The sequence below is a fragment of the Miscanthus floridulus genome, chromosome 4 (genome assembly GCF_019320115.1).
Source record: "Miscanthus floridulus cultivar M001 chromosome 4, ASM1932011v1, whole genome shotgun sequence".
Classification (NCBI taxonomy): domain Eukaryota; kingdom Viridiplantae; phylum Streptophyta; class Magnoliopsida; order Poales; family Poaceae; genus Miscanthus; species Miscanthus floridulus.
In genome coordinates this window covers 64484232-64495288 of record NC_089583.1, presented here as the reverse complement: position 1 = coordinate 64495288, position 11057 = coordinate 64484232, and the positions used below count along the sequence as shown (strand labels likewise).

Below are 11057 nucleotides of genomic sequence, written 5' to 3'. Positions count from 1 at the left end.
CTTCTAGAATTAATGTAGTATAAACATTATAAACATGTGTGTCCTATTTTTTAGTAGCTCGCGAGCTAAACGAGTCAGTTCAAGCTCGCTAACAAGCCGAGCTGAGCTGCCCTCTAACTCGTAATATTAACGAGTTGAGCTGAGCTGGCTCATTAGCCTAATAAGCCAGCTCAAGCGGGACCAAGCCGAGCCGAACTGACTCAATATCCGGCATACAATGGACTAGGACACTGGCCACGCCGCTGACACTAGCTTACATGTGCGTGATGGGTTTCTGCAACTTCTCCCTGTCGAGCACGAGGCCCGACGCCGGAGCCAAGGAACCAGGGGCGCGGTCTACTTGCAACGTCGGAGGCGGCTTTGGCATACGCCGGAGCCGAGGAACCAGGGGCGCCGTCTCCATTGCGACGTCGGCACGTGTTACTATCGTTTGGTTCTGCTAGTCAGGTCTCCGTCTTAGCAACTTTCTCTTTCTTTTTCATTTTCTTTTTTAGTTACCTTCTTTTCTTTCTAGCACGGTCATGGCCAATAGGACCATCCATAAGTTTTCTACCCCTTCGGCTGTTAATGTAGCCACTAGTCCTGACATCATCAATGTGGACACTCACTTTGAGCTTAAGCCTGCAGTGATCACGATGGTGCAAGCTAGTCCTTTTCTGTGGTAAAGCCCACAAAGATGCTAATGCGTATCTCCAACACTTCTTAGAGATAGTACTTTTACCATTAAGGGAGTGACCTAAGAGGCCATATGTCTTCGTCTTTTCCTCTTCTCTTTGTTGGAAAAAGCGAAACAATGGTTCTACTCGAACCACAATGTTGTAGATACATGGACAAGTGTTCCAACGCTTTCCTAGTTAAGTTCTTCCCATGGGTAAGACCAATGCTCTTCGCAACAAAATATCCAGCTTTCAACAGCAGGTTGATGAATCAATTCTCGAAGTCTGGGAACGAATGCAAGAGTATGTCGCCGGATACCCACACCATGGTATGGAAGACTGACTTTTGATCTAGAATTTCTACCATGGCTTAGTTCCATTGGATAGGAGCCATTTAGATGTTGCCGCTGGAGGAGCATTCTTTTTGCTTAATGTCACAGATGCCAAGGCATTGATCAAGAAGATAGTTTCCAACCAAGGATGGAGCGATGAACGACTAGAGTCCTGCAAAAGTGGTATGCATTCTCTTAAAGAAGCTGACATGCGTGCAGCTAAGGTGGATCTGCTCGCAAAAAGACTAGAAAATTACGAGAAAATGAGTGTCCAACAAACTGTACAAGCCATAGACACCCACATGACTTATGAAGTTTGTGGAGAGACTGGACATTTAGGCAATTTCTGCCCCGAGACCCATGAAGACCTCAACTTTGTCAATAATGACAACAGTTTTCGTCCTCAAAATCAAGGATGGAATCAGCGCTCCAAGAACCAAGGAGGTAATAATTATAATAATTATTCGCAACGTCCGAGTAATCAAGGTAATAGTTATTGTCGATGTTTCACCACCGATAGCCTGCCACGGGGGTACCCGGGGCAGTATGTTCGGGCTTCGGCGTATGCCGAACTCGATGGTTAACGCAAGACACAGTCGATTTATCCTGGTTCAGGCCCTCGATCGTAGATCGAGTAATGACCTTACGTCCAGTCGGCGTTAGCCTTTGCGTTGGATTGATTGTCAAGTGTTATGTTGTACAATTGTTGTTCTGTCTCAGGAGCCTTGCCCTCCTTTATATAGTCAGGAGGCCAGAGTCCTAGTCCGTTTACAATGAGATTTCCTAGTAGGATTACTTAATAGCTATACTACTAAGATTACATGGGGAGAATCCTAGTTGGACTAGATCTTCTCTCTCCCTTGCGGGGTATCCTGTGGGTCCCGCATCGACAAGCCCCCGAGCACTTCATGGTTGAGCTCTGAAAGTCTCGCTTTGCTTCTTCAAGTTTTGTTGAGTAGGAACAAAATGTCATCCGAGTACTTTCTGGAGTGAAACCTTGTAGCGCTTCTTGGGATCTTCGAGTGGTGAGTGCTTTTTTGAAGAAAAAGTACATCCACCTGGTTGTAGCCCCCGAGCCTCTCGCTATTTGGAACAAGGAGCTAGAGGATCTTGTCTTGAAGTTGCTCTAATTGTTTGTCGAAGTTTTATGAAAAAAGAACTCGAATATGGCTCGTTCCGGGTTCTTTTTGTCGTAGTGTCTTGAAGTGATTTGCGTTGAGGAAGTCTTTTGGTGACGTGCGCTTTTTTGAAGAAAAAGTGCACTCACTGAGTGTAGCCCCCGAGCCTCTTGCTATTTGGAACAAAAAGTTGGAGGGTCTTGATTCTTGTCTTCGAAAAATTCTGTGGCTATGTATCCTGCTTTCTCCGTGTTCTTCTTTTTTAGAAAAGAAGTCGGATGGAGAGTCTTGATGTGTTGTCGTCGTTGTAGTCTTGAGCTTCTTGTATTCTTGGTCTTTTTTCTTTGGTTCCGAGCCTCCGGGGGGTAGTTGAAATGAAAGGCCGAGCTCCCTAGCTTAGTGTTGATTAAGCTATGATGTTGGCCGAGGCCCCGAGCGTATATCCGTGTTGTTTTGTTCGGGAAGAACTCGGATGCGAGGTCTTGGCGTATTCTTTGATAGTCTGCTGTTGTCAGATGTAGTTGTATGGTGGTGGTTGAGTGTAAATGCCTTTTGTTCATGGGTTATACTTTGCTGGTATATTCTTCCGAATATGCCCGTCTTCGAGTACTGCCTCTTCTCGCCTGAGTCGTCCATTATTGTGTCCTGTCTTTTCACTGTGTCCTTTGTTAGGCTTATTTCGTTGGTACTCCTAGTCCATGTGCGCCGATCCTTTGGTCTATAAATACTGTCTCGGAGTGCTTGTTTTCATTCATTGGATATTCTGTTGAAGCCTTGTGGTCATGAACATGGTAGTTTGTGAAGTAGAGCAGCCCCCGGGCATGTTTTGTAGTTTCTGTGTGTCTTGCCGTAGCTGGAGGAAGTCTTGTGATAGGGATTAGAGGTAGGCTAATCCCGCGACAGCATTGTGCCAGGATGTACGTGGTGGTAGTTGGAGGAAGTCTTGTGATGTGGGCTTCGTTCCTTCATCCGGTAGTTCTGGGTTGATCCTCGTCGCCTGTCTTGAGACCGTCCGGTGCAGATCAACACCATATCCAGCATCACATCGGTCTTGGGTAGACAGATGCCCACCGGCCTTCTCTGCTCCATGTTGCCCTGCCGTGCTGCCGATTTCCGCCTTGGATGCACTATGTTCGTCCTTTGAAGAAAACAGTGTAGCTGATGGCGGTCTGTCCTTCCGAGTAGCAATTTGGGACACGTAGTCGTTCCAGAGCCTAGTCGTGTCTGTGTTCCTCTTTGCTACTTTGCTTTTCGTGGTGCTGAGTTTGTTGGGTCTTGTATGATTTGTAATCTTCTATTTTTGAAGTCACTTGTAATGTAACGAATCTTGTCTTCTGAGTTGTCTTTGACTTTTCTGTTGTGATCCCTGTCGTTCATGAGTCTACCAAGTTCTTTCTTACATAACCGGGTTCTTTTGTTCCTCGTGAGGTAGCCCCCTTTTTTTCTTCTTGGTTCAACGAGTTGTTCTTGTGGCTATCTGATAACCCTGTTGTGATGCTGCGCGGATAGGTCTGAAATCTGCCCATTGGTTTGTACCGTTGTGTGGATTCGTGCCCTCCGTCGTTTTAGCTGCGTCGGTAAATGGACCGTTGCGTTCCCACGCTGTGCTTTAACGGGCCTTATGGGCCGTTTGTATCACTGAGAAATCTATTTAAAGACCTTTTATCTTCCTTTCCCTTGTCACCCAGCTCTTGCCTTTAAACCCTAGTTCTCATAAAACCGCCGCCGTCATTGTCGTTATCGCCCGAGCACCATCATTCTAGCTTCATCCTCCTTAGCGCCTTTGTTGCTTCTGCCAGTTCATGGGAAAGAAGAAGACCGCAAGCAAATCTCAGGCGACCTTCGTGGACGAGGAGTCATCGCTGCCTTTGATTGAAAACCAGGAGTTCGTGGCCATGAGGGCAGCTCAGAAGGTTTGGCCAGCTCCAACAACCAGCGAAGACCAGCTGCGCGAGCTCGTTAGTGATGGCTTGATCCAAAGCAAAGTCATCTCTGAATGGAGAGTTCTGAGCGAGCATCGGGTTCCGGCCCTGGGTCCTGGTGAGATTGTCCTTTTTGTTTCTTTTGTCCGCGTTGGTCTTTGTCTTCCTGCTTCCGTCTTCCTTCATCAGTTTCTTGGGTATTTCGGGGTTAGTTTGAACCATCTAACCCCCAATGCCGTTCTCCATCTTTCTGTTTTTGTTCACCTTTGCGAAGCCTTCCTTGGGATCCCTCCTTCTCTATCTCTTTTTCGTTTTTTCTTTCGCCTGAAACCTCAACCCCGCCGCGAGGAAACCAGTGCCCTCGGCGGTTGCGGGATTCAGTTTCGCCAGGGTCTCAAAATCAAGTTTTTTGATTATGACCTGGTCGATTCTGTCAAGGATTGGCGCGCCGAGTGGTTTTATGCTGCCAATTTTATCCCTTCTCTTGTTGTTCACTCTGGATCCGGTCCTGTGGCGAATGACCGGTGGGACAAGAAGCTTGAGTCTCCTGCTGAGATTCAAGCGATCCAGCCACTCCTTGATAGGATTAGCACGCTGAAACAGCAGGGATTGACCGGCTTTGGTATTGTCTCAAGTTTTCTTCGTCGCCGGGTTCAGCCCTTGAAAGAGCGGGAACATCTCGGCTTTGAGTATTCTGGGGCTGAGGATCCTTCACGCATGGTCCCAGCTCTTGAGCTGACCGGTGAGGAGGTACTCGAGCGTCTCTAGAAGATGCTGAAAGGAGTGAGCATCATTCCTCCTGCCATCCCTGAGTTCTCGGCCAACAACCCGCCCCCAGCTGTGAGTTGTCTATCTTCTTTTTTTCTTTTTATTTGAGTTCTTTATGTACTCTTGTTGCGTCCGTTCTTGCTTAGCTTTTCCTTGTCTTGGTGTTTTGTCTATTTTCGCAGGAGCTTGGGCGGAACTTTGTTGATCCGATCCCCCTTGATGTTCTCCCTGCTGTGGCGGAGACTAGGGATCGTCTAGCCGGTACTTCTGCAATTAGTAAGTCTCAAACTTTTACAGCCCTTCCTGGGGTTTCTTTTAGATTTGATGATGTATATGAAGAGTATGTTCCTCGTCTAGTCCCTCACGGTCCTCGCAGTGTCCCGAAGAGGGGGCAAATGGACGGGTCTTCATCTGGCTTGCCTATCTCCAAGAAGCCTCGCAAACCAAGTACTCCCTCAGGTACTCCAGTTGTTGCTAGCATGCTCTTAGGTGAGCACATTTAGTACTCTTTGTTCTTTTATTTTCATGTTTCTCTCTTGAACCGAGTACTTTTCATCTCTTTTTCAGCAGGTGCTCTGGTTTCGCTGGCTGAGGAAGAAGAGGATGATGAAGTTCCCCTCATCATGTGGCGGTGAGTTGTTTTTCATATTCTTGTCGCATTGAATTTTTCCTCTTTGTTTTTAATTTTAGTCTTGAACTTTTTTGAAGTAATCGGAGGTCGGGTGTGAGTTCTTCCGAGGCTCTCACGCCGACTTCTTCCGAAGCTCCGGGGTCGAGTTCTTTGGTTGCCTCTGCCCCGAGCTGTACTGCTCCTCCAGTCCAGAGTTCTTCCACGGCTCCAGCTCCGGCTTCTTCCGCGGCTCTGCTGTCGGCTGTCCCGCTCCCGTCGCTGGGTGGCGGGGACGTCTTCACCATCGTGGTTCCCCCTGCGAGGCCTTCTCTTGGCTTCGCAAAGAAAAAAGTAGTCGGGTGAGTAGATTCTTGCTTCATCTTTTTGGCTTTTATCTTCCTTCCTCTGGTTCTTATTGGTGCTTCCTTTTATCACTTTTCAGTGCTTTGTCTTCTCTAATTTCTTCATCGACTTCTTCTCTGCCTTCCGCCGTGCCAATGAGTTCTGAGCCTCGAGACTCACAACATTCTGTTGATGAAGTCGTGGCGGGGGCTTCAAAGCTACCTGGCGGAGTCGCGGACTTGGTCGCTCCGGAGGTAACCGTGGCCGTCGCGCCGGGTTCTTCTGGGGGTTTGGCTCCGGCTTCCCTGGAGGTTGCTCTGGTTGCTCCTGCTTCGCCCCAGTCGGCTTCTCTTTCCCCTTCTTTTGCCTCCGGCGGCCCTTCCCTGTCCGATGACGTGGTGCAACAGTTCGATGCCACTCATCGGTTATCGGAGCTGACTGTAGCCTGGGGGAGCTTGTCGACCCTCGTGGCTTCTTTTGGTGAAAAGCTCCAGGTAAGTTTTACTGCCACTTCTCTTTTGCATGCTTGTTTTTCTTCTATCCTTACGCCTTGTTTCTCTTTGCCTCTTTCTGCTCAGTCTTTTTCTCGTGATCATTCTGGCTTCTTTTTCTCATCTGAAAATGAGAGGAAGTTGTCTTCGGAGGTGGACACTCTGAAAGCCGATCTTGACCTTCTCCGGGTTGAGTTGGAGACGGAGCATCAATTGCATCAAAAGGAGGAGAAAGCCCTTCGCGCCCGGGTAGTGGAGACGGAGAAACAGAGAGATGCTGCGGTGGAGTCTGCGAAGAATGAATGCAAAGGTGCCACGGGTTCTGCCTGTTTCTTCTTGTATTTTGACTTCTTTTTCCGCTGACTTGTTCTTTGGTGTTCTGTCTAGCTCTCCGAGTTGAGAAACAAAAGCTCTCGGAGAGTATTGATGAAATGAAGGCCCTTGTCCGTTCTAGTCATAATAGAGCTGAGGAGGTAAATACTCATGCTGAGGAAGAACTCACCCTTGCTAGGCTGATTAGGCGCGGAGCTGACAGAGATCTTGTGCAGGCCCAGAAAACCATTGAAGGCTTGTCCGGGAAGCTGGCGACGGCTACCGAGAATTGGAATGCCTTGTGGAAATCTTTTCGCTCGGTGGCTGATGTCCTTTGGACTCCAGCGGATGACGGGCAATCTTGGGCGTAGTTCATTCCCCAGATTCCGACTCGTTTCCAAGAGTTCGCGAAGAGGTGTGCCCAAGTATGTACCAAGAATGTGCTGGCCCAGGTCCGGGTCCTTGCTCCAGAAGCGCCTCTTTCCAAAATAGCAGAAGAAGCTGAAAGCCAAGAATATCTTGACGCCGTTGAAAGGATGGAACCCGAGGTTGAAGATCTAGCCAGTAGGGTTGTAGATAGTCTAAATATTGACATTTCCCTTTCTGACGACAACGCCTGACTCGGTTGAGCGTCCTCTTGTAATATTACACTTCTTTTTAAATGAAGATTCTTTATCTTTGTTGATGTATTCTTTGCATGGGTGTGGTTGAAGTTACTTGACTTGCTGAGTACCTTGTCTTGTTCCCGTCTCTGCTTCGTAAGACAACCCCTCGATTTGTCGAGTACTTTTATTTTCTTCTTTCCTTTGTGATTCGTCGAGTGCTTTGTCCGTGCTATGACTTGTTAGATGTAGATCTTTTGTGTTAACAACCTTTCGCCTGCGCTATGTAAAACAACTCGGTATAGAAAGTTGCCTTGACAAACTTCATTGTCCGAGTGCCTTCTTGAGTGGCGCTTGTGCTTTTGTGAAAAAGTATTCCTATCTGGATGTAGCCCCCGAGCCTCTTGCTTTTCGGAACGAAGTGCTGGTGGATCTTTTGAAGTTAAATTTCGGTCGACTCAGCCAATTTGCTTTTTGTTAGCTTTTAGCTACCCTCATTGGCGAGTTGAAGTGTTTTTTCAGCTATTTTGCTCTTGGCCGGGATGCTCAGGCATGTTTTCAGCCATTTTGCTTTTTGTTTCAGGTGTTAGCTTTTTAGCTACCCTCATCGGCGGGCTCAAGCGTTTTTTCAGCTATTTTGCTCTCGGCCGGAATGCTCAGGCATGTTTTCAGCCATTTTGCTTTTTGTTTCGGGTGTTAGCTTTTAGCTACCCTCATCGGCGGGCTCAAGCATCTTTTCAGCTATTTTGCTCTCGGCCGGAATGCTCAGGCATGTTTTCAGCCATTTTGCTTTTTGTTTCGGGTGTTAGCTTTTAGCTACCCTCATCGGCGGGCTCAAGCGTCTTTTCAGCTATTTTGCTCTCGGCCAGAATGCTCAGGCATGTTTTCAGCCATTTTGCTTTTTGTTTCGGGTGTTAGCTTTTAGCTACCCTCATCGGCGGGCTCAAGCGTCTTTTCAGCTATTTTGCTCTCGGCCGGAATGCTCAGGCATGTTTTCAGCCATTTTGCTTTTTTCGTGAAAAACAACTCGTTGGAGTTCGTGACAAGACATGCTGTGGATGAATATCATCTTTATTGATCATGAGTATAAACTAATACATATGTTGTTGAAGAGTATTGTCTTTTGTTGATTGTAGGTCCCTTGTGGCTTGCATATCTGTTTTTTCTTGAGTTGTTTTTACGCGTAGAATCTTCTTAGCTGGCTGATGTGCCATGTATTGCTGACTTCTTTTTCATCTTCGGTCATCAACTTGTATGTGCCTGGTCCGGTGACTTTTGTGACAATGAACGGGCTTTCCCATGGACTGAGTAGCTTATGTCGTCCATCAGTCTTTTGTATCCTTCTTAGTACTAAGTCTCCAACTTGTAGTGATCGCGGTTGGGTACTCTTGTTGTAGTGCCATCTTAAACCTTGTAGGTATCTGGCTGATTAGAGGGTAGCGTTTATTCTGGCTTCTTCTGAGCTGTCGAGTTCTAATCTTCTTGTGTGTTCTGCTTCTCCTTCATTATATTGTTCTATTTTTGGGGAAGTCCAGATCAAGTCGGCGGGTAGTACGGCCTCTGACCCGTAAACTAGGAAGAAGGGTGAGTGGCCTGTTGCTCTGCTTATCTGAGTTCGTAGCCCCCATACTACTTTTGGTAATTCTTCAATCCATTTGGACCCATAGTCCACTAGTTCTTCGTATAACCTTGGTTTTAATCCGGCTAGTATGAGTCCGTTAGCCCTTTCTACTTGTCCGTTGGCTTCTGGATGTGCAACGGACGCATAGTCTATACTAAAACCACAATCTTGTGCCCAGCTCTTGAATTCCGTAGCCGTGAAGGGGGAGCCTAGATCTGTGATGATTCGATTGGGCATGCCGAAGCGGTGCATAATGTCTTGGATGAACTCAACTGCTTTGGTTGCGCTGTACTTTGCGAGCGGTTTGTATTCAATCCACTTGGTGAATTTGTCGATTGCTACGAAGATGTACTCGAAACCGCCTTTTGCTTTTTTCAAGGGTCCTACTTGATCTAGCCCCCAGCAGGAAAAAGGCCAAGCGGGTGGGATGCAGATAAGATTGTGAGCTGGTATATGGGCTTGTCTTGCAAACATTTGGCAACCTTTGCATTTTCTGACAAGCTCTTTGGCGTCTTTTAAAGCGGTTGGCCAGTAGAATCCGGTGCGAAATGCTTTGCCAACCAGTGTCCTTGAGGCGGCATGATTTCCACAGCAACCTGAGTGTATTTCATTTAGGATTTCTTTGCCTTCTTCAAATGAGACACATTTTAGTAGTACTCCTGATGATGCTGCTCTTCTATAGAGTTTATTCCCTACTAAAACGTAGTTTTTGCTTCTGTGAACAACTTGTGTGGCCTCTGCTTTATCTGCTGGCAGTTTATTTTCTTTGATATATTCAATGAAATCTTGGGTCCATGAAGTGTTGATTGTCAAGATCTGAACGCTTTTAGCCTGAATTTCATTTGTTGTTTCACCGGGTTGTTTGATAGAGGGAACTGATAGCTCTTCTATGAATACGCCGGGTGGAACCTTTGCTCTGTCTGATCCGAGCTTGACAAGGACATCTGCTGCAATGTTAGAATCGCGTAGGATGTGTAAAATTTCTAATCCTTGGAAGTGTTTTTCAAGTTTCCGTATTTCAGCACAATAAGCACCCATGTTTTCTTTGGTGCAGTCCCAATCTTTGTTGACTTGGTTGATGACCACTGCTGAATCGCCGTATACGAGTAATCTTTTTATTCCGAGGGTAATCGCGACTCGTAGCCCGTGGATGAGGGCTTCGTATTCTGCTTCATTATTTGTAGCTTGCCATAATATCTGAAGGACGTACTTGAGTTGTTTTCCTTCTGGAGAAATGAAGAGAACGCCTGCACCGGCCCCGCCTAGTTTGAGTGATCCATCAAAGTACATTTTCCAGTGGTCGAGGATTGTATCTGATAAGGGCTGTTGAATCTCTGTCCATTCGGCCACGAAATCGGCGAGGGCTTGAGATTTGATTGCTTTCCGTGGGGTGAAATTGATATCAAGAGCTCCAATTTCAACTGCCCATTTGGATATGCGCCCTGTGGCGTCTTTATTGTGTAGGATGTCTCCGAGTGGAAAATCTGTCACTACGGTAATCCTGTGGCTTTCGAAATAGTGGCGAAGCTTCCGTGAGGTAATGAGTAGAGCGTAGAGTAGTTTTTGTACGTGTGGGTACCTTATTTTGGATTCTGATAGTACTTCGTTGATGTAGTATACTGGACGTTGCACTTTATACATGCGCCCTTGTTCTTCTCTTTCTATGACTATCGCTGTACTGATTACGGTGGGAGTTGCCGCGATATATAGCATCATATCTTCATCTTTCTTTGGAGGTGTCAGGATGGGCGATGAAGTGAGGTATTCTTTAAGTTTTTTGAAAGCTTCGTCGGCTTCTATTGTCCACTCAAACTTGTCTGTCTTCTTTAGTAGTTTAAAGAAGGGTAACCCCTTTTCGCCGAGTCTTGATATGAAACGGTTGAGGGCCGCCATGCATCCTGTTAGTTTCTGCACATCTTTGACACTCCTAGGTGGGCCCATTTCTGTTATAGCTCGAATTTGCTTGGTGCTGGCTTCGATCCCGCGCTGACTAACCAAAAATCCGAGTAGTTGTCCTGAGGGAACTCCAAATACATATTTATTTGGGTTCAATTTCCATCTCCATTTTTTCAAGTTTTCGAAGGTTTGCTTTAAATCTTCAATTAGAGTGTCTGGGTTCTTTGTTTTCACCACCACATCGTCCATGTATGCTTCCACATTTTCACCTATTTGATTCCCAAGGCAAGTCTGGATAGCTCTTTGGTACGTGGCGCATGCGTTCTTTAGTCCAAACGACATGGTCTTGTAGCAGTAGGCGCCAAACGGGGAATCCTAGTTAGACTA

At 46.7% G+C, this 11057-nt stretch overlaps 1 non-coding gene across 1 annotated transcript; it reads right to left on the bottom strand.

The window, feature by feature from the left end:
• Window positions 1–882: 882 nt before the first annotated feature.
• On the bottom strand, window positions 883–989 carry LOC136553045 (small nucleolar RNA R71). The gene has a single exon (XR_010782950.1). It is a non-coding gene; the product is annotated as a small nucleolar RNA R71 (small nucleolar RNA).
• Between the last annotated feature and the right edge of the window lie 10068 nt (window positions 990–11057).